The sequence below is a fragment of the Schistocerca piceifrons genome, chromosome 3 (assembly GCF_021461385.2).
Source record: "Schistocerca piceifrons isolate TAMUIC-IGC-003096 chromosome 3, iqSchPice1.1, whole genome shotgun sequence".
Lineage (NCBI taxonomy): Eukaryota > Metazoa > Arthropoda > Insecta > Orthoptera > Acrididae > Schistocerca > Schistocerca piceifrons.
This window is the reverse complement of record NC_060140.1, coordinates 437,532,690-437,560,108: the sequence shown is the minus strand read 5'-3', so window position 1 is coordinate 437,560,108 and position 27,419 is coordinate 437,532,690.

Sequence of the window (27,419 nt, the reverse complement as noted above, 5' to 3'; positions counted from 1 at the left end):
TGTCTCCTGAATATAATTCATCCTCGAAATCGTGTTAGAGACTTGGCGATACATAGTGAATCGACAATATCATAATATTATTTAAATTGTTGTTTAGTTCATCGATGCTGATTTAACTTTTGAGAGACCTCAGTTCACAAGTGGTCATCTACACGTAGAACTGCCCAGTAAAATGGTCTCCGTGACTAACATGTTAAAACTCGAAACTGTACTTACAGTGCGAGATGAACAGTATATATGTTGCATTCTGAAGAGGAAAGTCGCGTAAGCTTCTCACTGCCTATCAGTAATACAATAGTGTGCTTGCGTAGCGAAGAAGTTGCATTTTTGCTAGGGATTTAAGACCAATAAATTCATATAACAGATTCATTGCAAACACAGAATGGATTAGGACATATATGTGTATTTCCCGCAGCGCTGTGACACAACAGTATGGTTTTTTATTATATGAAGGATGGGAAGAAGATTAAACTTTAAGTTCTCATCCATTGCGAGATCATTACAGACTGAGCACAAACTCTGATTATGAAAGCATGAGGAACGAAATCGGCAGTGCTCTTTTCAACGGAATCGTACTGGCATTTGCCTGAAGAGATTTAGGAAAATCGAGGGAAACCTAAATCTGGATAGCCGGAAGGGAAGTAGAACTGTCGCCCTTCAGAATGCGAGTTCAGTGTGATAACCACTGCACCATCTTCAATGGTTTCTATATATTAAAGAACACTAATAAAACTAGTTCCTACTATTGCTGTTGGAAGAAATTGCCATTGATCACGGTGGTGTAACTATCGGTATGCAAACTACAGAAGTAACGACTCTGAAGCAGAATAGGACTTCTTCTTTTAATTTTGTTAACAATCTTAGTTTTCATAACGTAGTCCATAACCCACGTAATTGTTATATATTGTAAAATGATATACACCATCTGATCAGAAATATTTCAATATCTAATAGTAGCCATTAACAGGGAATGTGTTCACTCAGCCCTGCTCTTCCCAATGAAGTGTCTGTCTGTGGAGGTATGGCAGACCATTCTTCCTGAATAGCTGAAACCAGAGAAGTTTATAATGTTAGACGCTGGAGTCTGGAGGGGTGTCGACATTATATCTCACGCCAGCGTGGTTCCATTTGGCTCTTGTCGAGTTTCAGGGCAAGCCAATCCACTTCAGGAACATTAATGTTACTTTAAATCCGTCTTGATTGCAAATTTTTTATTATTCATATGACCGGTTTCGGTTCATTCAGAACCATCTTCAGATCTGATATTTAAGTTACAGGAGTAACCCGTCCAATTCAGCAACTTTCACATGCTACGTCACATGCTACGTAGCATGTGAAAGTTGCTGAATTGGACGGGTTACTCCTGTAACTTAAATATCAGATCTGAAGATGGTTCTGAATGAACCGAAACCGGTCATATGAATAATAAAAAATTTGCAATCAAGACGGATTTAAAGTAACATTATAAAATCACTGATTGCTGTTATCCCATAAGACATTATATCTGTTTTTGCAAAGTTCAGGAACATTGTTGCCCACAAACAACTACCCGACGGATGCTACACAATGACAGGGTACTTTGTCCTGCTAATGCAATCACTGTCTCCAAACTATTCCTCCACTGAATGCATTATGCAAAGCTGTAAATGAATTCCTATACATGCTCATGAAGTAGCACCACGTCCTACGCACGTCAGTGTTCGCACAGCACATGAAGGCAGGTAACATTCTCCTGCCATTCGCCAAACCTAAACACTCACATCAGACTGCCACCTGATATAGCGTGATTAATCATCCCGAATCACTCATTCCGTCAGCCAATGGCGTCGCTCCTTACACCACCTCAAGCGTCACTTAGCATACGCTATGTGATCAAAAGTATCCGCACACCTGGCTGAAAATGACTTACAAGTTCGTGGCGCCCTCCATCGGGAATGCTGGAATTCAATATGGTGCTGGCCCACTCTTAGCCTAGATGACAGCTTCCACTCTCGCAGATATACGTTCAATCAGGTGCTGGAATGATTCTTGGGAAATGGCACCCCATTCTTCACGGAGTGCTGCACTGAGGAGGGATAGCGTTGTCGGTCTGTGAGGCCTGGCACGAAATCGGCATTCCAAAACATACCGAAAGTGTGCTATAGAATTCGGGTCAGGACTCTGCGCAGGCTAGTCCATTATAGCGATGTTATTGTCGTGAAACCACTCCGCCACAGGCCGTGCATTATGAACAGATGCTCGATCGTTTTGGAAGATGCAGTCGCCTTCCCCCAACAGTAGGAAGCAAGAAGGTGCTTAAAACATCAATGTAATCCTGTGCTGTGATAGGGCCGCGCAAAACAACAAGGGGTGCAAGCCTCCTCCATGAAAGAACGACCACACCATTACACCACCGCCTCCGAATTTTACTGTTGGCACTGCACACGCTGGCAGTTGACGTTCACCGGGCTCTGGCCAAACGCACACTCTGCCATCGGATTCCCACATAGTGTACCGTGATTCGTCACTTCACACAACGTTTTTCCACTGTCCAATCGTCCAATGTTTACGCTCCTTACACCAAGCGAGGCGTCGTTTGGCATATACCAGTGTGATGTGTGGCTTATGAGCAACCGCTCGACTATGAAATCGAAGTGTTCTCACCTTCCGCCTAACTGTCATAGGACTTGCAGTGGATCCTGATGCAGTTTGGAATTACTGTGTGGTTGTCTGGGCCGGACGGTGTGGCCGAGCGGTTATAGGTGCTACAGTGTTGAACAGCGCGACCGCTACGTCGCAGGTTCGAATCCTGCCTCGGGCATGGATGTGTGTGATGTCATTAGGTTAGTTAGGTTTAAGTAGTTCTACGTTCTAGGGGACTGATGACCTCAGAAGTTAAGTCCAATAGTGCTCAGAGCCATCTGAACCTTTTTTTTTTTTTGTTGTCTGGATATATATCTGCTTATTACACATTACGACCCTCTTCAACTGTCGGGGGTCACTGTCACTCAACAGACGAGGTTGTTCTGCACGCTTTTGTGCAGTACGTGCCCAATAAATAAATAAATAAATGGTTCAAATGGCTCTAAGCACTATGGTACTTAACATCTGAGGTCATCAGTCCCCTAGAACCTAGAACTACTTAAACCTGACTAACCTAAGGACATCACACACATCCATGCCCGAGACAGGATGCGAACCTGCGACCGTAGCAGCGGCGAGGCTGCGGACTGAAGCGCCTAGATCCGCTCGGCCACAGCGGCCGGCACTGCGCGTGCCCTTTACGTTTCAACTTCGCTACCACAACGGAAACAGTGGACCTAGCGATGTTTAGGAGTGTGGAAATCTCGCGTACAGACGTATGACACAAGTGACGCCCAGTCACCTGACCACGTTCGAAGTCCGTGAGTTCCGCGGAGCGCCCATTCTGCATTCAAATGGTTCAAATGGCTCTGAGCACTATGCGACTTAACTTCTGAGGTCATCAGTCACCTAGAACTTAGAACTAATTAAACCTAACTTACCTAAGGACATCCATGCCCGAGGCAGGATTCGAACCTGCGACCGTAGCGGTCACGCGGTTCCAGACTGAAGCGCCTTTAACCGCACGGCCACACCGGCCGGCCCATTCTGCATTCTCACAATGTCTAATTACTACTGAGGTCGTTGATATGGAACACCTGGCACTAGGTGGCAGCACAATGCACCTAATAGGAGAGACGTGTGTTTTTCGGAGTGTCCGGATACTTTTGATCACACGGTTTATGATGAGCTGCTCCACCATTGTCTGCCATTCTTTTTAACTCCTACGCACAATAATTGTTCTAGCTCGACAGCTGGTAGAACTGCGAAACTCAAAAGTGACTTCTTCAGCTGATTACGGGCGATCGATTTTTTAGAACCAAGCTTCGCAATGATCAACTGTCAGTGTCCGTCAGTTCGTGACGTCTGCCTGGTCTAGGTTTATCTGCGTTTCCACTTTACAGTCACATCACTAAATTCCAGGTGGGCAGCTTTAGGACGTTATAACTGTCCTTGACGGATTTGTTACTCACGTGACATCCGATGTCTAGTCCACATTCGAAGCTAGTGAGACCTCCCGACCGACCCACTCCGCTGTTATTGCTTCTCTGCTGACCACGCCGTACTCCTCGCCTCTTTTTACAGTATTGGGACGACCAGCTGATACATCTCGTAGTCAGTTCCGTAGTTGCAAAGAGAGGTCCGGATACTTTTGATCGCCTATCGCAGAACAAGCTAGTTCTGCCATTCGTGGTAAGATTATCTTAGATGTGGTAAATGTTAAATGGAGACTATACAGATCGGAGAGACTATCTTAATGACGTTTATGAAATTGGGAGAGATTGTGTCCCATTGTTTTAACTCCTACGCACATAATTGTCCTAGCTCCACAGCTAGTAGAACTGAAGACTCTCAGAAGTGTGCAAGACATGATTTGAACGAGTATTTCGAGAAAGTTTTGTTCCCTGATTTTGCTGAGGACGTTGTTAAGACGATGGATTGAACGGAGATTTTTAGGGCTGTATGCACCAATTCAGTTGACGCACCGTAGGATTTATTTGAGTGTCATCATACTGCTACAGGTTAACGATAAGTTGTGTCAAACTTGTTATTCCTTAAATTTGAAGCATAAGCTAAACTGAGACTAGCTACCATTACAAATGCCACTTGATTTATATATCAATACGCATAGTTAATCATGGCTCGCCATTCACACTTCCTAAGCAAACAGTGGTTCAATTGAAGAACACAGCAGCATTGTGTGTATTGCATAGGTTAACGGCGCGAATCCCGCGGCATGGACGTAGTTATGTAACACAGGCTATATAGGGCCATCATACGACAATATCGTTGTCGTATTATACATTTACCATTCGTGGTCGTGCGGTAGCGTTCTCGCTTCCCCCGCCCGGGTTCCCGGGTTCGATTCCCGGCGGGGTCAGGGATTTTCTCTGCCTCGTGATGACTGGGTGTTGTGTGATGTCCTTAGATTAGTTAGGTTTAAGTAGTTCTAAGTTCTAGGGGACTGATGACCATAGATGTTAAGTCCCATAGTGCTCAGAGCCATTTTGAACCATTTACCATTTTTCTTCAACCTTCCACTGGTAGCAGAATTAAAAATGGAAGTCCGGTGAAGCTTCGTGGAGATATGTTGTGCAGTGTCTCTAAGACGCTGGTCTGTCGCATCGCGTTGGACTCTTGAGTGATGAGTGAACAGTAAAGACATACAAACGTCTACAAAACTGAGTCTCCCATAAAGTGTGACGTCCTGCCGAGGGGTTTCATCTGATTTCACGCATTGCACGTAAGGTAACTGTCGTGCGTTCCCTTTTTCCATAACAGCTCTTTCGCTCTTATTGCAGGTGCAACGAAAATGCGACTGCAGCGATTTCGACGGGAATTTTTTGAGCACCCACTATACTGCCCGGATTTGGCTCCCTCTGAGTTTCATATCATGAACCACTGGTGATGAGGAGAGCATTTTGGAACACATAACGGGCTGCAGACGAGCATATGGAACCGGCGTAAATCACAGGCAGCTGCCTCCTAAGGCGATAATACAGGAAAATTGGTATCAAGCTATGATAAATGTTTACGTCGGAGCGGCGACTATGTAGCGAAGTAACTGGAGGGTGTAGCTACATGATGAAAATAAAACACTTTTCTTATTTTCACTGTAGTTATCATTTTGTGACATATCAGAGGTTGAAAATAAGTAGTCCTCGTATTTTTATGTTACACAATTTTAATGACTGTCGTAGTTTACCTTCTTCTTTTTCTTTCAAGGAATAGAAAAGTCTTCTGTTGCGAACACAGGGGAAGTTGTTGGCAACAGTCCCTCTGTCCTCAGATTTCTCTTTTGGCTTTTGGTCTGTGTAATAAGGCCGACCCGTCAGCCCATCTGAGTGCCATGCAGCGGGTCCTGGTTTTAATCCCGGCCGGCTCGAAGATTTTCTCCACTTGGGGACTGGGTATTGTGTTCTCTTCACTGACACGCAAGTCTCCCCATGTGGCGTCAACTGAAAAGACTTGCACCTCAGCTGTCGAACTTCTCCCGTTTGCGACTCCTGCCATCAGTGCAATACAATCATTTCATTTGTATGATAAATCCCATTTCCGATTCCTGTCTTACCAAAATACTTCGTATACTAAGATATTTGCTATTAGTCTCCCATTATTTTATGTTGGTTTTAGCAACAGAAAAACACAGAGTGGACACACAATTTATCTTGAACAGCAGTCTCTCTTGGAATTTAGAGGTTGGACAGTAGCATTGCGGCATATTGAAACGGCATGCGGTACTGTGGTATGAACTGTGATTCTTGCTTTTTCTCGTGTACTTCTCTTACCGACTTAGCCTTCCAGGCATGGTTCACGATCAGCGACTTTATTTATCCTTCCGTCAATATATCAGTCCTACCTTCCCATCAAGTCGTTAATAGTTCATGAATAGCTCAGTCGGGTAGATTATTGCCCTTGGAGGGTAAGGTTCTGGTTTCGTTTCCAGTCAGGAAGTTCAACACAGTGTAAACTCCGTTGGGGAGTAAAAATTTATCCTCCAGGCATGGAATTTCCAGACAAATTCATTTCACATCGAATGAGAATAAGAGAGAAATTTATTTGAATCGAAAAAGAATATCATACCGACTTAGGTCATTATTGACTTAGAACTGTGAGTATTTCACAATGTAAACACTTTTAACAAACAATACTCATTTTCAGACTCTGTCTGACCACCGCGTGGCTGAAACTGGGTACGTGAAAAGCCTTTGTATTTTTGTCAACAACAAAATAAAATAATTTTTTTAAACTGATAGTGACAATTTTCTTGTTTACACTGTTACAAATGTGTTTTTTACTGTGGAAAAACAGTTGCTACAACGTATATTATTCCGAATTATTCACTAACAGCGAATTGCATGAGATCAGCTGCAATGGGCATAGATGTACCACGCAATTGTGACACATGAAAATTTGTGCCAGGTAAGGACTCGAATCTGAATTTCCCGCTTATTGTCAGTGGTTCCTATAACTAGCTGGGCTATCCGTGGACGCTTCCATGCTCGATCCAAATCTCCGTACGTAACACGCTTCCCCCCCCCCCCCCCCCCCTCCTCCTCCTATGTCCTTACATTGTAGTCTTAAATACGTCTACCCTTATGCTCGCAACATTACTTGATTTCCGCTTAGGGCAGAATGACAACACCACAATGAACCGAGATCATTTTTCTATCGTCGTTAGTGGCGTCTCGGGTTATGAAACGTCTATACCCATTTCAGCTGTTATGAAATTCGCATTCGGCGTATTAATAGGAACAATATTTTATACTGCCACGGATCATCAAATGATTTGTAAGTTTGACAGCCCGAGGCAGAGTTACTACGATAAGAAAATGGTCACGAATCTTTGTGATGGTGTCATTTTACCAAGGCAGGAATCAAGTATTGGTGCGTACTTGTGTAGACACGTATATAAGGCTACGGTATAGAAACGTCGACAGTGACATAGAGCATTTTGGGTCGGGCTGGGATGCATGAATAGATATCCGAAGTCATTAAGGCAACCCATTGTGATAAGCCGCAAATCCACTTTCGAGCCCCAAGCAGGCACAAATTTTAAAATGTCACAACTCGATCCTCCAAGAACTAATGAGGTATTTTTAAAGCTATGTTTATGAAAACTGCTGTTTGGCTTCTTGCTTAGAAATAAAAGATACGGGTTTCAGTGTTTCTGGAGACTGAACCCCTATAGGTGTGACATACGGAATGAAAGTTTTTATCGAAATATTTCCATTTCATCTTCGAAGCTAAAGCTACGAAAATTTATGTGTGGCTTTTCTGTTAGAAATAAAAAATACGTTATTTCACAATTTTTGAAAATTCAACCCCTAAGACGGTAAAAAATAGGCTGAAAAATTTGAGAAAAATATTTAGTTACATTACAAGATTTTTAAAGCTAAATCTATGAAAACATATATTTCACTTCTCGGGTAGCTGTGGAGAAATATTCGTTACAGGGTGAAAGTTTCTACGGAAATATCAGCAGAAGAATGCAAGGGATATGATTAATGGAAACCTTGTACTCCAGCTACCAAATGGTTCAAATGGTTTTGAGCATTATGGGACTTAACATCTGAGGTCACCAGTCCCCTAGAACTTAGAACTACTTAAACCTAACTAACCTAAGGACATCACACACGTCCATGCCCGAGGCAGGATTCGAACCTGCGACCGTAGCAGTCGCGCCGTTCCGAACTGAAGCGTGTAGAACCGCTCGGCCACCGCGGCCGGCTCCAGCTACCAGAATCGATTTTTGGACGGAAGTACATTCGAAAAAGTCCATGCAGACCATACAGTCAGACGCGAGCGAATCAGGGAGTGCTAAGCTAGTATTTTTTGCAGCTACTGTTGGCGTGTCTACGTTTGGGTCGGTCTGAGAATAGTGCACTGACAGTCTAAGTCGTTAAAGCGACGGCTCGCTATATGTAGGAAATCCAGCTTCGAGTTCTGGTCCGACGCAAATTTTTATACGTCACGACTGACTAATACCTCCATATCCACTAAAGCCTATGTCATGAAATTCGCATCCAGTAATTAATTCAGAATAGTATTTTATATGATCGCCAAATCACATGCAAGAAAATTTTTTAAGCAATATTTATTGTTTATCTGCTTTACCTGATAGGAAAACATTTCATGATATCGAAGTAATGTAATACTAATGATAACGTTTCCTCTTTTTTATCGTCTGTGAAGCAGCAGTTCGTACGGAAATTCCTAGTTCTCTGCAGACACACATTTTGTCGCAACCGGATTTCGCTGTCAATAGCAGTCAACATTGACATTTTTCCACGCCACTCATGAAAATCCCGAACGCGATAAACGGCAACTGGCCCACAGGAAATTAATTCAGTCCATTTGGCCTACTACGTTAAAAAGTGATTCATTGCACGAGGAGCTCTTTGAGCATCTATCTCTGCGGTAATATTAAATGGCGTTTACTCGAACAGTAAGACCCACATATAAAGTAAACTGTCAGGAGATGAATTAGTACCGTCTCTTCCCACCAGTAAATCTCATTTCCAGCCTTCGCTAATGTTTCCATCATCTCCCTTCACTCTGCCGAACATAAATTTTGAATTTAATCGCATTTCCTGGAATAGTGGTAGTGGAGATTCTCTCCGTAAACTGAACTCATCGCCGGCAACAGCATATTATAGATAGCTTTTTTTTTTCCAAGGAAAATCTCACGCATTAATGATACTACCGCATTAAAATGTGGAATATTTTATAGGTTCCCACTGTGTAGTTTCAGCGTATCCAACAACTTGTAAAACATGCATACCTGAATCTTTCGTTATATGGAACTGGATTTATATGCGTATCGGATTCTTTCTTTGTAAGAAACTGAATTTTATGTACATGTTCACCGCTAACGGATGCAATTACAAAACCAACCAGGAAGCTGACTCAATTGACAGAAAAAAGGGTACGTTTTTGACATGTTGACAATGGTGATCAAAGCAAATAGAGGAGGGGTTACATAAACATGATAGCAGGTGTGTAGTTTCCGTCCCTAAGACTTTAAAATGCTCTATGACACCCATTGCAAAATTTTTTCAAAAGATTTTGTAAGTGGACGTCTAGAGTCAGGCAGTGAGATTTTATTAGATTATTTGAAGCGCGATCACACATTATGTGTAGCCAAATTTTGCTCCTGTATACTCTACTGTCATTCATAAGTAGTTGTAAATGATGCAGAAATAACATCAAATGAAACGAATATCTACTGTACGAAAATAAGGATACCAAACAAGCTACTACGCACAGAAACAGAGTAGAAAAAAATGAGCAGTGTTCTAAGCTGCACGGTGCATGGGTGTCATATTGCTGATAAAATGGAGTGAATTTTATGTGTATCTTCTAGGATGCAGTATTGCTTCCAAACTACTGCAACACACGAATAATTCTATAATCCCCACTACATCACATTAACATCAAGTGTAAAGGCCTCAAAATGAAAAAAAATTGTGATAAAGACATTTAATGTTTTATCTGTGACAACAGAAAGTTGTAACATCCGAAAAGTGTTGAAAGATTAGGAACTAGTTCTTGAGCTGTTAACGAATATCTCGGAACTCTTCAGTGATAACGAGGTTTTATGTGTTGTTGTACCTTAGAACATTTTTCAGATTTTGTCTCTAGCCTACCCTACAGTAGATGTTACATATATTTGCTTATTTCGTTTTCAGATGATGACATTCACTTTTTATGTGCTGCAGTCTTTTCTAAAATTACAAACATTATTGCTCCGGAAAATTAAAGTTTTCCTCATAGTGAAAATTTGGTCCAAGGTACAACGTGGTCACGCACCTAGGAAAAAATATTTAACTGAACTTCAGAAGCGTTGAAATGAGAAACTCTTGTCGATATTGCATTCAATAGTCTGCCACTTACGTTATGACTTACTACACACGAATAATCGGTAAGTGAAACGAAATTAAGCAGAATTTTGATCAAAAACGAGTTACAAGTTAAAAAAATTTTGAAACAGAAGCAGTTGGGGAAAAATTTCGATACGCTACGCCGCTTCCAATTTAATTAACATGTACAGGTATTCCTCAAAAAATACAGCATTTCAGTCAATATAGAATTTTGTACCTGAGGAATTAACAGTGTGTTGCAAAGAACGCGAAACATTTACAAATTCTGCGCAAAACACAACATCATGTTTCAAAAATTGTAGATAATGGCTGGAATTACTTATGGCGATCTCTAACGCGCATTCCTTCATTTGGTAATAAAATCAGTCACTAGACCGAGGAGCAGAAGATCAGTGTTTAACGTAGCATCGATAACGAGTGCATCTGGATCACGGGGTCCAGGGTTCGACTCCCGGCCGGGTTGGTGATTTTTCTTTGCCCGGCGTCTGGGTGTTTGTAATGTACTCATCATTTCATCACCATCATGATCATCATCATCATCATCATCATCATCATCATCATCATCATTCGCGCAGTGGGTAGATCGGACTGTGTAAAATTTGGACTGTGTAAAAATTGGGAATTTGTACAGGCGCTGATGACCGCGCAGTTGAGTGCCCACAAACCAGACATCGTCATCAACATAATCGATAACGAGGTCATTAGAGGCGGAGCACAAGCTCGTATTAGGAAAAGATGGCGAAGGAAATGAAGAAATGGAGAAACCATCCCGTTATTTTCTTAAGTAATTTAGGTCAATCACTTTAAACCTAAATCCAGAACCGTCGTTCTCCAGAATGTGACTCTAACGTGCAAACCACTGCGTGACTTCACCTGTGCTTTAGACATACGAAGCGACGGAAAACCGTCGCCTGCTCCCAAATACACTATCCTCTTGGTACAAGTCTCTCCTCTACTATTCCCAGTTGCCACAATAATTGTTGTTATAAACAAAGTACGCCAGCGACGGAGCTCGTCGTAACACAAACCACATGTAGATACGGCCCGAAGCTGCTAATCACAAGATTTTTTTTTGAAAATTTCTATGTTTAGATCATAGATGGATTTTTCTCTCATTTAATACACTGGCAAACTTCTCAGATTTTCTAAAATATTTTGACATAGTGAACTCAAGTTACCTACGATTTTCTTCTTTGCTGTTAATGCCCTGTGCCGGGGATAGTAGTATGTGTCGTGCTCCTACAACCTACAGTATTTCGCTAGCTGCTTGTTGTTGAAGTCTGACAATAACGCAACATTTGGAAGACGAAATTCAATGCAAGGGCCACTCACTGCTATTGAAATGTGGATCCTTGACACAATTCAGCATGTACTCGTAAAATTATTTACACACTCTAGCCAAGATGACAGCTACTTTTTTTAAACTTTTGTTGGATGCGTCAGAGGCTAAGAATCAGTGAGTTATATAATCACTGGATTGGTTCTAATCCCAAAAGCAGAATGAAAAACATTTTCAACTTATTTGAAAGCTATTTATTTTCCGGTTTATTGTGAATAACAAGCATTTATATATTCGTGTCAGATGCATTTACGATGTATAAAATAATTTACAATATTTATATGTCGTGTTTATATACATTTGTAAATGTGATTTTTGCCTTCCAGAAGTTAGCGACCTCTATTGCATTTGGCCTGTCATGTAGCAGCTCTTCTGTTGTGTATGTTGCACATAACAAGCATAAGATTACCTGATTGATATTCAAGCTCTGATTATGATACGACCCCCAGTATCAATGGGTTCGTCAAATCATAATCCACTGACAGATCTGATGTATAAAACTTGGTCCCAGTTTTTACATACTCACTAGAAGGACACACGAGGAGATGCGTACTCCTGCTACATACTTGTATCGACGCAGCAATCTCCTACGAAGTACTGCAAGCTATCGAGATTGATGTAAATGCCAAAATATGTTTAGCCAATAACCAATATATGCGTGTATTGACTGATAACAAAAGATGGCTCTAAGCACTATAGGACTTAGCATCTGAGCTAATAAGATCCCTAGTCTTACAATTTTGTTGTTGTTGTGGTGGTCTCCAGTTCAGAGACTGATTTGATGAGCTCCCCATGCTACCCTGTCCTCTGCAAGCTTCTTCATCTCCCAGAACTTACTGCAACCTACATCCTTCTCAACATGCTTAGTGTATTAATCTTTTGGTCTCCCTCTACGATTTTACCCCCCACGCGGCACTCCAGTACTAAACTGGCGATTCCTTGATTCCTCAGAACATGTCCTACCTACGGATCCCTTCTTCTAGTCAAAATGTGCCACAAATTTCTCTTCGCCCTAGTTCTATTCAGTACCTCCTCATTAGTTATGTGAGCTACCTATCTGATATTCAGCATTCTTCTGCAGCATCACATTTCGAAAGCTTCTGTTCTCTTCTTGTCCAAACTATTTATCGCCCACGTTTCACTTCAATATATGAGCACACTAAATATAAATAATTTCGGGAACGACTTCCTGACAGCTAAATCGGTACTCTCTTCCTCAGAAAAGTCTACATTTTATATCCTCTCTACTTCGACCATCATCAGTTATTTTGCTCCCACATAGAAAAACTCATTTACTAATTTAAGCGTCTCATTTTCTAGTCTAATACCCTCAGCATCACCCGAATTCATTCGACTACATTCCATTATCCTCGTTTTGCTTTTGTTGACGTTCTTCTTATATCCTCCTTTCAAGACACTGTCCATTCCGTTCAGCTGCTCTTCCAAGACCTTTGCTGTCTCTGACAGAATTACAGTGTCATCGGCGAACCTCAAAATTTTTATTTCTTCTCGATGGATTTCAATACCTACTCCGAATTTCTCTTTTGTTTCCTTTACTACTTGCTCAATATACAGATTGAATAACGTCGGGGATAGGCTACAGACCTGTCTCACTCCCTTCCCAATCGCTGCTTCCCTTTCGTGCCCCTCGACTCTTATATCTTCCATCTGGTTTCTGTACAATTTGCAAATAGCCTTTCGCTCCCTATATTTTACCCCTGCCACCTTCAGAATTTGAAAGAGAGTGCTACAGTCAACATTGTCGATAGCTTTCTCTAAGTCTACAAATGATAGAAACGTAGGTTTGCCTTACCTTATTCTATTTTCTAAGGTAAGTCGTAGGGTCAGTACTGCCTCATGTGTTCCAAAATTTCTACGGAATCCAAACAGATCTTCCCCGAGGTCGGCTTCTACCAGTTTTTCCATTCGTCTGTAAAGAATTTGTGTTATTTGTGTTAGTATTTGGCAGCCGTGGCTTATTAAACTGATAGTTCGGTAATTTTCACATCTGTCAACACCTTCTTTCTTTTTTTTTTTTTTTGATTGGAATTATTATATTCTTCTTGAAGTCTGAGGGTATTTCGCCTGTCTCATACATCTTGTTCACCAGATGGTAGAGTTTTGTCAGGGCTGGCTCTCCCAAGGCTATCAGTGGTTCTCATGGAATTTTGTCTACTCCTGGGGCCTTCTTTCTGCTTAGGTCTTTCATTGCTCTGTCAAACTCTTCATATCTCTCATTTCATTTTCATCTACATCCTCCACCATTTCCATAACATTCTCCTCAAGTACATCACCCTTGTACAGGCCTTCTACATACGCCTTCCTCTTTCTGCTTTCTCTCCTTTGCTTGGAACTGGGTTTCCATCTGAGCTCTTTATATTCATACAAGTGGTTCTCTTTTCTCCAAAAGTCTCTTTAATTTTCGTGTGGGCAGTATCTATTTTACCCCTAGTGAGATGTTCCTCTTGTGGTGTGCGTACTGTAAGACCTTCGGTACACACACCATCAGATTATTTCACTTGTCGCTCTAATGAAGTAGGCGAGTGTCAGCAATATGTCTAGTGGTCTTATCGTTGCGTATTTATTTTCTGCCGTTAGGTCAGACGATAGAAATGCCAATTGCACGCTTAGAGTAGCAGATTGACGGTGACCAACTTTAAACAGAACTTGATTAATTTTCACACATAGTTATTAAAATAATAACAAGCATAAAATTACTTAACTTGGTTCTGGATGCTATTTACAATTGACAATATGAAGTTACTTTGGTACTGCTACGTTAATCTTATTCTCACATATATCTCCGATACATGACAAAAGTGTCTATACATTTATCTTCATGGTAATCTGATTAGGCGCAAACTGAAACTTGAATATGGACTGGTGCAGACAAATGTAGAACTCATACAGACTGGTGCAGACAAATGCAGACTGGTACAGACTGGTGCAGACAAATGCAGTCTGACTAATCGGAGGTCTGTACTCTCATTATAATACCTCGCACGTTCATGTATCACTGCGCGAGTGTGATCTGCGAGGAGAAAATGTTCTGTGTTAGCAGCAATCTCAGTGGCTGCGTTACATATTAATACGCGGGTCGGCGGAAGCAGAATTTGGTCCGTCTCTATGGCAGCGCCATCTCGTTGTGCAGAGACAGACGAGCGCTGCGCCTGCGCTGTTGTGCTTAGCGGGGCGCGCTCTACTGGGAAAGTTGTGTACGCGCTTACTGCGCGGAACTATGTACACAACACCTCTACATCCTTACATTTGTCCTCGAGATATCCTTGCTTAACCACTTTGCACTTCCTGTCGCCCTCATTTTTGAGACGTTTGTATTTTTGCATGCTTCATTTACTGCATTTTTATATTTTCTCCTAACATCAACTAAATTGAATATATATTCAGCTACCCAAGGACTTTTACTAGCCCATGTAGTTTACCTACTTGATCCTCTGTTGCATTCACTATTTCATTACCATTACTTAAACCTAACTAACCTAAGGACTTGACACACATTCATGCCCGAGGCACAATCCGAACCTGCGACCGCAGCAGCAGCGCGGTTCCGGACGGAATCGCCTAGAACCGCTCGGACCCAGTGGCCGACGACTGATAATGTTTAGGGTCAAAAATGGAATGGTGGTCTTCAATCTGCAAAGGCAGCGACACTGATGGCTCCAGCGACACCGCAGCCAGGCACCGCCGTCGGACCCTAGACATGAGGACGCGGCAAAACTGCAGGACGTCACGCCACGCGACGGATATTAAAAGCCGTGGCCGCCATCGGCGCAGGAGAGATCGAACGGCCTGTGGCGTGACGCAAGTGCGCGCCGGGCGGCCGCAGCCGCAGGCGCAGCAGGCACACACCTGGCGCCGAGTGTTCCGTGGCTGCGCCTCCCACCCTACACACACATACATACATTGCCTCTCAGTCCGCAGTCCCCTGGGCCAGTTTTTCAGTTAGTTGGCCGCGGTTTATTATCTGCGCGACGTGCTTAATTAACGTCGTCAGCTGCGCTCTGCCGCTGCGGCGATCCCCATTCCCATTCCCATTCCCAGGCTGCCGCTGCCGACTGCCGGAACACAAACACCGCCGAGGGCGCAAACTGCGCCAGATACCGCGCGCACTGGCTCGGGAGCGTGCATTGCGCTCCGCCGGATACCGCCGCGGTAAAAGGATATTCCTCTCTTTTTATTCTCTCCACCCCACCCCCCAACCCCACTTCCTCTTTGCCTCACGCCCGCCGCTGCAGTGCTCATCCCTCCCCCTCCTCCACAATCTCTTTCTCTTTCCCTCTCTGCCTCTTCCGGGAGCACGCAGTCACCGTCGGCGCAGCGCGGCGTAGAAATATTTTATGTGTCGCGGAGTCCGCCGGGTCAAAACATGTCCATATTTCACGTGTCATAAAGCGCGGACGCGCTAACTCCTCCCCGAAAGCTCCCACCGGTTCTCGTAGATAAAAATTCTAGCAGCTGATGATGAAACAGCTTGCGGCGAACGCAGAACTGACCGCGGTAACACCCACCCCCAAACCTGCTGCCGTGACTAGATGGAAACAAATCTCGCGAAATTAGGAGTTTATTGCGTTATCTGGAAGTTATGCTGCTCTAAGCTGCACATTCTGCTGGCTTCTCCCCAAGGAGATGGCGCAGAGGTAAAGGAATTATCTGTGTCGCTGAAGTACGTGCATAGCAGCAGCTGAGCCACATTCGAGGTACAAAATTTCTCGTATGTTACGACTCCCTGAGTATACTTTAAGCCATCCAGCGTAGACAGCATCGCTCCGTAAAACCTAGCTTACACTTTTGTTGCACGATATCGTGCGAACCATGCTCGAATCCAGTTTCCTAAATTTCCCGGAAGGGAATGACAGAAAGCATCTACAGAAAACTGTTAACGAACATCCGAGGACACGCAATAGTTTCTGGGACATGTGAATCGCTCGAAGACTTGATTACATGGAGGTAGATTTCTAAAGGAAAAGTGTGGTAATTCAATACTTATTTCGATTATTTCTCAAGAATTACATTAAAACAATATTTAAGCCACGTTTTACGTGCAGCTCGCGTGAACAGTCTAGAAGGAAGTAGAATTTTTATTGCTATTTTTTAATTTTTTACAATTCCGTTTTTGGTCTGCAGAGTACGAGAACTGTTAATTGTGCCCTAGGTGCCATGCAAGATCGTCACCTCAGCAAAGATTGTTTGTTCCCGTGAAGCGTGTTGACGACAATCCACCGCTTTTGAATAACATCGGAATGAGATTCAACACTTTCTCCAACTACACTACTGGCCATTAATACTGCTACACCAAGAAGAAATGCAGATAATAAATGGGCATTCGTTGGACAAATATATTATACTAAATCTCACATGTGATTACATTTTCACGCAGTTTCGGTGCATAGATCCTGAGAAATCAGTACCCAGAACAACCACCTCTGGCCGCAATAATGGCCTTGACATGCCTGGGCATTGAGTCGAACAGAGCTTGTATGGGGTGTACAGGTACAGCTGCCCATGTATCTTCAACACAATACCACAGTTCATCAAGAGTGGTGACCGACGTATTGTGACGAGCCAGTTGCTCGGCCACCATCGACCAGACGATTTCAGTTGGTGAGAGATCTGGAGAATGTGCTGGCCAGGGCAGCAGACCAACATTATCTGTATCTAGAAGGGCCCGTACAGGACCTGCAACATGCGGTCATTCATTATCCTGCTGAAATGTAGTGTTTCGCAGGGATCGAATGAAGGGAAGGGCCACGTGTCGTAACACATGTGAAATGTAACGTCCACTGTTCAAAATGCCGTCAATGCGAACAAGAGGTGGCCGAGACGTGTAACCAATGGCACCCCGTTCGATCACGCCTGGTGATACGCCAGTATGGCGATGACGAATACACGCTTCCAATGTGCGTTCACCGCGATGTCGCCAAACACTGATGTGACCAACATGATGCTGTAAACAGAACCTGGATTCATAAGAAAAAATGACGTTTTTCCATTCGTGCACCCAGGTTCGTCGTTGAGTACACCATCGCAGGCGCTCCTGTCTGTGATGCAGCGTTGAGGGTAACCGCAGCCATGGTCTCCGAGCTGATAGTCCATGCTGCTGTAAACGTCGTCGAACTGTTCGTTCAGGTGGTCGTCCCCATCTGTTGACTCAGAGATCGAGACGCGGCTGGACGATCCGTAACAGCCATGCGGATACGATGCCTGTCATCTCGACTGCTAGTGATACGAGGCCGTTGGGATCCAGCACGGCGTTCCTTATTACCCTCTTGAACCGACCGACTCCATGTTCTACTAACAGTCATTGGATCTCGACCAACGCGGGCAACAATGTCGCGATACGATAAACCACAATGGCGAAAGGCTACAATCCGACCCGTGTCAAAGTCGGAAACGTGATGGTACGCATTTCTCCTCCATACACGAAGCATCACAATAACGTTTCACCAGATAATGCAGGTCAACTGTTGTTTGTGAATGAGAAATCGGTTCGAAACTTTCCTCATGTCAACACGTTGTACGTGTCGCCACCGACGGCAACCTTGTGTGAATGCTCGGAAAAGCTAATTATTTGCATATCACAGCGTCTTCTTCCTGTCGATTAAATTTCGCGTCTGTAGCACGTCATCTTCGTGGTGTAGCAATTTTAATGGATAATGGTGTAGTTATGATGTGAATCCTCTAATTTCTCTCTCTCTCTCTTTCCTTATTTTTCGAACTTTGTGGCAACACCAAAACTAACATTTTTGTATAATCACCTTGACTGACAGACGGCATCAAAGGCCGAACCGGACGCGGTCAGATGTATTCAGTTACAGAGAATGTATTGACCTGCTTTAAAATTATAATGAACGTTGCTGCAGCCTACATGCAAAGTAGCGGTACTCCGATGGGTGCATACAAGCGCCGACATTTAGGCAAGGGATTAGTGTGGCATTCCTGTCTTTCCGATGGACACACGGTAAATGTGAAAACGTGAACGATGACGTCGTTAACACTAAATGCGTCTGAACAGGACCACCGTGCTGTTATTCTTATTTTGGATGCTCATGGAGATATACCGATAGACACCCATAAGAGAACGAAGAACGTACACGGGGCAGCATGATTACCGGAAAACACCGTTGTGGAATGGTGCGTGACAAGATCCGCTGCTGCTCACTATAACGCTCGTCCCTATATTGTAAACGTTGTAACATAGAAGTTACGCCAAGACAAGTAGGTGACACCCGTGCACCCACCCAGTGGTTCTGATCTGTCCCCATGGGATTATCACGCTTCAATCCCTTGAAAAAGGCTTCGAGGGGTTGACGACTACCGTCGGACGTGTGCAGCAGCAATTACGGACTTCTCCAAGCAGCAGGACACAGTGTTTTACCAAACGGATGTTTTGCCAAACGGTGGTTTTCAATCCTGTGCATCGGTCAGATGATATCCTTACTGCTCGCGGTCAATTTGCTCGAATGGCATACCGATTCTGGGCTCTACTGCATTAGATTGGAATCTTTTATATTGTCCCTTGTTACTATTTTATTTGTCTAAATCTCCCTTCAGACGTTCAAAACCACCACTATCCCGGCCTGAAGCCCACTCTGAGTGGTACAATGGCGATAGAAAAAGTTTAGCATGTCACAAAAATACTGTGTCTGTTAACCAAAAACTGATTTCATTTTCGATTTCAGCAATTACTATTCATCAAGTGACCAGCATAATTTAGAATTCGCGAATTTTAATGGCATTATAATGTTGTACACTTACAAGGAAACGCAGTCGACAATTCGATTATTGTACATAACAATGTCTTGTCTTTCAAGGGGTGTGACAACTTTCGATGCTGAGCTCTACGTGACTGTGAGCGCCCCAGAGCAAGTGAGATGTGAAGAAGACAAGAACATTCTCAGCCGTCTGGTTTCCATAAATCCACTCACAAATTTTGGGTGAAGGCGATTTATGTTCTGACAAGGGGCCAGCAGTTAGTTTGACAGCAGCTGACCGTAAATATTAGGCAACGACTAAAGAGTGTGGAGTAGGTTCTAAGGTTGTGTGTGTCGGCCTGGACTCCTGGTTACACTAATGGCCAGAACAATTTATTGTTAAATTAGAATCATTCAGCAGTCGGTGATTAGCCACTCAGGTCCATCTGAATGATTGTTTAACGGATTTTACTGTGTGATCATTTTACTATTAATTACGAGGTAACAAAGGCACCAACTATTTACTTTTAAAATCATTATACTGATCTCCCTCGTCTGTCTGAAAATTTTTCTACTTTTTGTTGTGTTCAAAATATTTTTCTTAATCGAACATTTTTCTTTGAAAATAATACAGCGGTCTTGTGCCCTCCGCTTAAAAGTGTTAGTAACATCAGTTACAGAAGGGTTGTTTACATAAACACTCAACAGCAATGCGAAAGTTGCCACAATTTGTTTTGTAGATACGTATGGTTACAAGTTTCCATAGTTGAAATGTGAGCTATAACTTAGTTATTAGTATTAAGACGATTAATACAGTATCCTACAGCGAATTAAAGCTTGAAATACCCATTTGTAAGGCAAGCTCTGCTTATTACTTACTATTAGAGGACTGACAGAACATGCTCAAGGCGTTCACCTATGCTAGAACTTAGACTGGTTTTTAGCTACTCCTACGCAATGGAGAACATTTCTGTTTATCACCAGTTTAATTGTACAGCAATACTCGAGATGAACCTGCGGTCTACGGTTGCCGGCGCAATAGCTCAGCGTGTTTGCTCATAGCGTTAGCTGCCCTCTGGAATAAAGAAAAGAGTGAATGGATCAACGCTGAACTCGAACAGTTGTCTCCGGACGTCCGCCGCGTGCAAAATATAACGAAGATAAAGGGACAAAATAAGATAAGAAAAGAGTGTGGCGTCTTCGAATAGTAATCAAAACGTCCTCAGTCCTGGGTTCGGGACCTGCTACCACTTAAATTTTGATTAATAGTCAGCATTGGCGGCCAAAGACATCCGGTGTAAGAAGTCTCCCTCATTCTGCCAACGGCCTTGTCAGAGAAGGCGGGGGAGCGGAGAAAGAAGCAGGGCACTCCCTTGTTCTTGGGGTGGAAACTGCCCCTAAGGGCGGAAAAGTCAGTAGTGATCAACGGCATGAGGATGTAGAAGGCAATGGAAGCCACTGTATTAAAGACACATAATCTGCATTCAGAAGACACGTAGCCTGTAATTCAAAAAGTGTCATGCTGATCTCACCATTAGCAAAACGTTCCCGAATAGATCACCATTCGGATCTCCAGGAGGGGACTGCCAGAGGGAAGGTGACCATGAGAAAGAAAACGAAAAACCTGCGAAAAGATAACGTTCTACGAGGCGAGGAGTGGGATGTCAGAAGCTTGAACGTGGTAGGAAGCTAGAAAATCTGAAAATGTAAATGCAAAGTCTCAATTTAGATACAATAGAGGTCAGTGAGGTGAAATGGAAAGAAGACAAGAGTTTCTGATCAGCGGAGTGTAGGGTAACATCAACAGCAGCATGTAATGGAATAATGGCAATAGTATTCGATATGAATTGTAAGGTGGGCCAGAGAGTGTGTTACTGTGAACAATCCAGTGACAGCATTGTCCTTATCAGAATCGATGGCAAAGCAACACCGACAACGATAAATTAAGTGTACATGCCGACGTCGCAAGCTGACGATGATAAGAGAGAGAAAGTGTATGAGGGTATTGAAAGGGTAATACAGTACGTAAGTGGGGATGAAAATGAAACTGGAATTCAGTTGTAGGGTAAGGAGCAGATGAAAAGGTTATGGTAGAATTTGGGCATGGGACAAGAAATGAGAGACGAGAAAGACTACGTGAGTTCCGTAAAAATACTGAGATAGTAATAACGGGTACTCTGTCCAAGAATCATAAGAGAATTAGGTATACTTGGAAAACGCCGGATGATACGGGAAGATTTCAGTTAGATTACACCACGGTCAGATACAGATTCCGAAATCAGGTACTGGATCGGAAGGCGTACCCAGGAGGAGATATAGGCTAAGATCACAATGTAGTAGTGATGAAGAGTGGGCTGAAGTTTAAGAGATTTGTCAGGATGAACCAATAAGCAAAGAAGAGGGATGCGAAAGTACTAGAATGACGAGATACACTTCAAGTTCTCTAATGCTCTTGATACATCAGTGAGGAATAGTTCAATAGGCAGTACAGTTGAAGAGTAATGGACATCATTAAAAAGAGCAATCAGAGAAGTTGGGAAGAAAAACATGAGTGCAAATAAGATAACTGCGAAAAAACCATGCCTAACAGAAGAAATGCTTCAGCTGAACAGTGAAAGAAGGAAGTACAAATGCGTTCAGGGAAATTTAAGAATACAGAAATGCAGGTCGCTTAGGAATGAAATAAATAGGACACGCACGAAGTTAAATGCGCAGAAATCGAAAAAGAAATTATTGACCGAAAGACTGATTCAGCATATGTGAAAATCAAAGCAATCTTCGGTGATATTAAAGGCAAGTGTTGTAACATTAAGAGTGCACGGGAATTCCACTTTTAAATGCAGAGGAGAGAGCGGATAGATTTAGAAGAGATAGGGGATCCAGTATTAGAATCAGAATTCTAGAGAGCTTTGCGGGAGTTAAGATCAAATAAAGCAGAAGGGATAAATAACATTCCATCAGAATTTCTAAAATCATCGAGGGAAATGGCAACAGAACGATTGAACGACTATTCACGTTGGTGTGTAGAATGTAGGAGTCGAGCGACATAGCAACTGTCTTTCCAAAAAATGTCATCCACACAATTCCGAAGACTGAAAGAGCTGACAAGTGCGAGAATTATGACACAATCAGCTTAACAGCTCGTGCATCCATGTTGCTTACAAGAATAATATACAAAAGAATGGAAAAGAAAATTTAGGGTGTGTTAGACGATCACCTTGGCTTCAGGAAAGGTAGAGGCACCAGAGAGGCAATTCTGACGTTGCCGTTGATAATGGAAGAAAGATTAAAGAAATATAAAGACACGTTCACAGGATCTGACGACCTGGAAAAAGCGTTCGCCAATGTATAATGGTGCAAGATGTTCGAAGTTATGAGAAAAATAGAGGGAACTAAACGGAGAGACGGGCAATATGGATTATGTGCAACTGCCTGTACGGGATATTAAGAGTGAACCATCAAGAACTAAGGGCTCAGGTTGCTTATTTTGGTCATGAATGCCCTTTCTGCCTGTGCTGGTGTGCTTCTTATGTCCTCCTTGCTCAGTCCATCATCGGTTATTTTGCTGCCTAGGTTGGTTGGAACATGAGAGGATTTAGTGCAGGGCTGCATGAAACCAGTCAGAAGACTAAAAACTCAAAAAAATGTGGACATACTACTTCCGCCACAGAAGCATCTCATTTGTCATTACAAGTTTCCATCCGGAACTCGTCGCAGCCATTCATGGAGCGATAGCGGTTATAAAACCTGTCTTCACAATGTGTCAGACAAGTGCATCGCCCAGCAGCGGCAGTAGTATCTATTAGTATAACTCTTCCCGAACAGGCCATGAAGGCCCAACGGTACCGACCGGCCGCCGCGTCATCCTCTGGCACAGGCGTAACTGGATGCGGATATGGAGGAGCACACCGCTCTCCCTGCCGTATGACAGTTTCCGAGACAGGAGCCGCTACTTCTCAATCAAGTAGCTCCTCAGTTTGCCTCACGAGGGCTGAGTGCACCCCGCTTGCCAACAGCTCTAGGTCGACCAGATGATCAGCTATCCAAGTGCTAGTCCAGCCCTACAGCGCTTACTTCGGTGATCTGACGGGAACCGGTGTTACCACGGCAGCAAGGCCGTTGGCAGTAGAAGTATGCCCTCTAAAAATTAGATCTCGTGTTACTGGATGGCAGCATCGTTGATAGAGTTGGGAGCATAAGCAGAGACTATAAATATGTGTATGGGTAAATCTTGCCGTAAAGCATAATTCAAAAATTATCTCAATATGGAAAACATGTAATTCGAAAATTAATCGTTCTACACAGATGTGAATGTTACATGAATGCGTTCTACTTTTTATTAATGTAACGGCGATAATTGTGCGAGTAGTTCCTTTCACTGACAAGTGCCGTAGTTGAAGATATCGTCCATACTTAATCAGTTTTAATGTTTCTTGCACTAAACAGCTTTTTCAAATGACTTATCGTATAGGACGCTCTCTTTCGCTGCGCTTTCAGTACTGAGTCCGAAAAGTATTGCCTATACAACATTACGGAAAGGAACCAAAAGACGGGGCGTTGTAATGACCTACGACATTCGTAAACGCCCCCTCTGGTGGCATATGTGGTTCCTTGCAATGAACCGCCAGTGAAAAGGAGGAGTTTGAACCACAAGACTTTTTTATTGAAATCTAGGAGGTGATTCCCGAGAACAGGTCCAATCAAAATGACATTTGATTTCAATACCATGATATCGTCCGCTGAGTGGTCAGCGGGTCTGAGTGAGATTCACGGCCACGTCGGACATTTTCTTCGCTCAGAACTGTATGCAGGGTCATTTCCATTATCATTTCATGCAAGTCGTCGAAATCGCGTCAGTTAAAAAGATTTGCGTCAGACGACCGACCTACCCAAAAAGAGGTCCTAGCCGCACCCACATTTACATTGAGCAAAACATCATTGTCTAAATCGCAGTTCCTAATTAATTTGGCTAGAAGCAACACATCGATCTTCACATTAATGCAAAGGAAGTCATTTCCTTCACTAAAATATTTGTAGTGAGTACACATGTAGGGTGCTGGAAGAGAAGTGTCACATATTATTACAGGAGGTGGTATTGGTCAAAACAAGAGAATATATAATATATGCAGGCAAAAGTCAGCGACTTCTTGTTGAATTACGGGTCTTTCGTGTCGAGTACAGTCCGTACTATGTTCTAAAGGCTGTCTTCTGGCTGATGTTTATTATTCACTTTGTGTTGCTGTTTCGGAAAGTTGCCATTGCGGAAAAAAACTATTTTTTTAAGGCGATGGAGACCCATCCATTTTCAACACCTCATGCACTGGTACAGAAATATAAACATTAATGACCTGTAGATTCGCCAAGGAAACCTAGTGGATTGTGTGCTGGTTCATCTGATGCCAGTCCATTGAATACCTTGCTATGGGCTATTTAACGGGAGAGGTGAATTCCGCAGATATCGGCACCTTGTATACGTTATTGGAACCTGCGTCCCATGCATGTGACCCAAAGCTACAGTAGTCGGATATGTTCGTACCCTGTGACTCTTTGAGGATAAAGGCTCAGAACGTGCAACCGCAGTAACTCTCGTAGTGGGAACAAACGTATAGCTGGCATAGGACGAAAGGGTTCATTTCTCTACAAGTACCGTTTCTTCGAATACTTGTTATAAGACTTTTTTAATCTAGTTTTCATCAGTACTATCTCCAGTATGAATGTGGGACACGTGTTTAAACAACCTGTCTATAATATTTTAAGAAAATATTCATAGCACTTTTAGGCTCTAAAGACATTTATTTAGAATTCGCTACTCACAAGTTTGTCGTGTCCAAAGTGCCTTTTCTTGGCATACGACCGTCGTCCAGTATCTCCTTTTGTGCAATGTGGGCACCTCATACGTTCAGCATGGGTAATTGCTCGAAAGCGGACAAACCTGCAAGAAAGCAGATCAGAGACCGCTTCGTGTTAACATGATTACAGAACTGCACGACAGCGGAAATAAATAACAAATAGAAGAAAACTGAACATAAGAAACTATATTTCGAACATTAGGAGCTCGCACTTTGATCTCAGTCAAATAAATACCGAGCATGCTTCAGTGTAAATAGTATAAGTCACTAAGGATATTTATCAATAGATCGCTAAAGCTGTTCAGGCGAGACATTGTTATAGTAATAGCCAGGATTATTCCTTTCATGCTAAAGTAATTAACATCGAACTGTGGGCCACATTCTAAGCAAAGTGCAGAATTCTGTTACCTTGGAATCTAAATGATAATTTACTAACGAAGCAAGGAGAGATAAGAGTCCAGCTAGCACAGAGAAAGAAGGCATTTTTCGCAAATGAGGTCTACCACTATTAAACATACACTATAATTTGAGGAAGAGTTTTTTGGGAATTTACGTCTGGAGTACAGCATTGTACGGAAATTATTCTGTGGAGATATGAGTTTGAGATGAAACATTACAAAATGAGGCTGAAAATTAAGCACTGGACTCCTCAGAGTCGGGGAGGGGGGAAGGAGGAAGCAGAGAGGAACATGTCGAAACCTCTGGCTAAACCGTAGAGGAAGACAGAGGTGGAAATACATCCAAAAAGCAATAGAGGACATTAGGTGTCTTACACCATCACTTTATGTAAGTCATAATTTTCATTCATTTATCGATAATGAGGTGTGTACCCAGCGTTGCACGGGTATCTATTCATTTCAGTCTTTATTACTCCATCACCGCCTCCCCTTTCCTACCTCTTTATCTCCCTCTCCACCTTTCTATCCGTCTGCAACTCCCATCTCTTTCTGTTCATCTGCTCCTTCCACCTCTGTCCATTTCCTCCTATTCCTAATTCAACCTTCTCTTCCCACTATATGACCTCACATCCTTTGTCCGTCTCCCCACAATGTATTACCTTTTCCTCCATTTCTCTGACTATTGCCTCCTTGTCATCCTCTCTCTGTTCTCCTCCTCCTTTCTCTGTTCATCTCCTTCTCTCACCTCTCTCTGTCCATCACCTCCTCTCTTTAATAGTCCATCAAGGAAAGTGAGATACCAGCTGGACATGAAGTACTTGAATAATGATAACAAAACAAAGAGCTTATTGAAATCAAACGACGTTCGATTCCAATACAGCTTCTGGTTTTGTTATCACTATTCAAGTACCTCCTACTTTTTCCTTTCCCTGTCGTCCTGCTTCTCCTCCTCTGTTCAGCTGATACTCCCTCCCCCCACACTCTCCATCTCCTCCTCTCCTCTGAGTCCATCACCTACCCCATCTCTCTGCACACATCTTCTCCCTCTCTCCCTGTCCACCTTCCCCTCCCCCTCTCGCTGGGCCTCTTCTCCTCCCCCCTCTCTGTCGATCTCTCCATGTCCCCCTCTCTGTGCCGCTCTCTTCCTTCCCACTCTTTGTCTTCTCTGCCCCTCCCACCCACCGTCCCTACCAGTAATAATCCCTACAGCAGCAGGATCTTGTCTGTCGTTATCCACATAGTACGAGTATTTCTGTCCAAATAGTAAGCAGGCGATGTATCAATTCCGGTTGAATAGATCAACGAGCTCAGGAGTAGCTTTTTAGCCAGTACTTTGCCCATGTATGCATACAGAGTATATCACAAATATTTAACAGATATCACACATATTTGTACACGTTGTTCACCTTTATCTCCAGCGAACTTCAGCTTGTAAATTCGTTTTCATGTAGCTTATTATTTGTGACGTCACATCTCCTGATCTACGTATAGTCCAGTGGAATAATTTTGCAAATACATTCAGAGGCATAAGTGAACAACATTTATCACGAATAATAATTAAAGTAACAAATTAATACGTCATGCCTTATGTGGCTGTTCTACTGTATGGACAGCGAAAATGTAGTAAGCGAAAAACTTGTCATTTTGTGGTGGTTGTGAGCGAGAAGAAATTTAGTCAA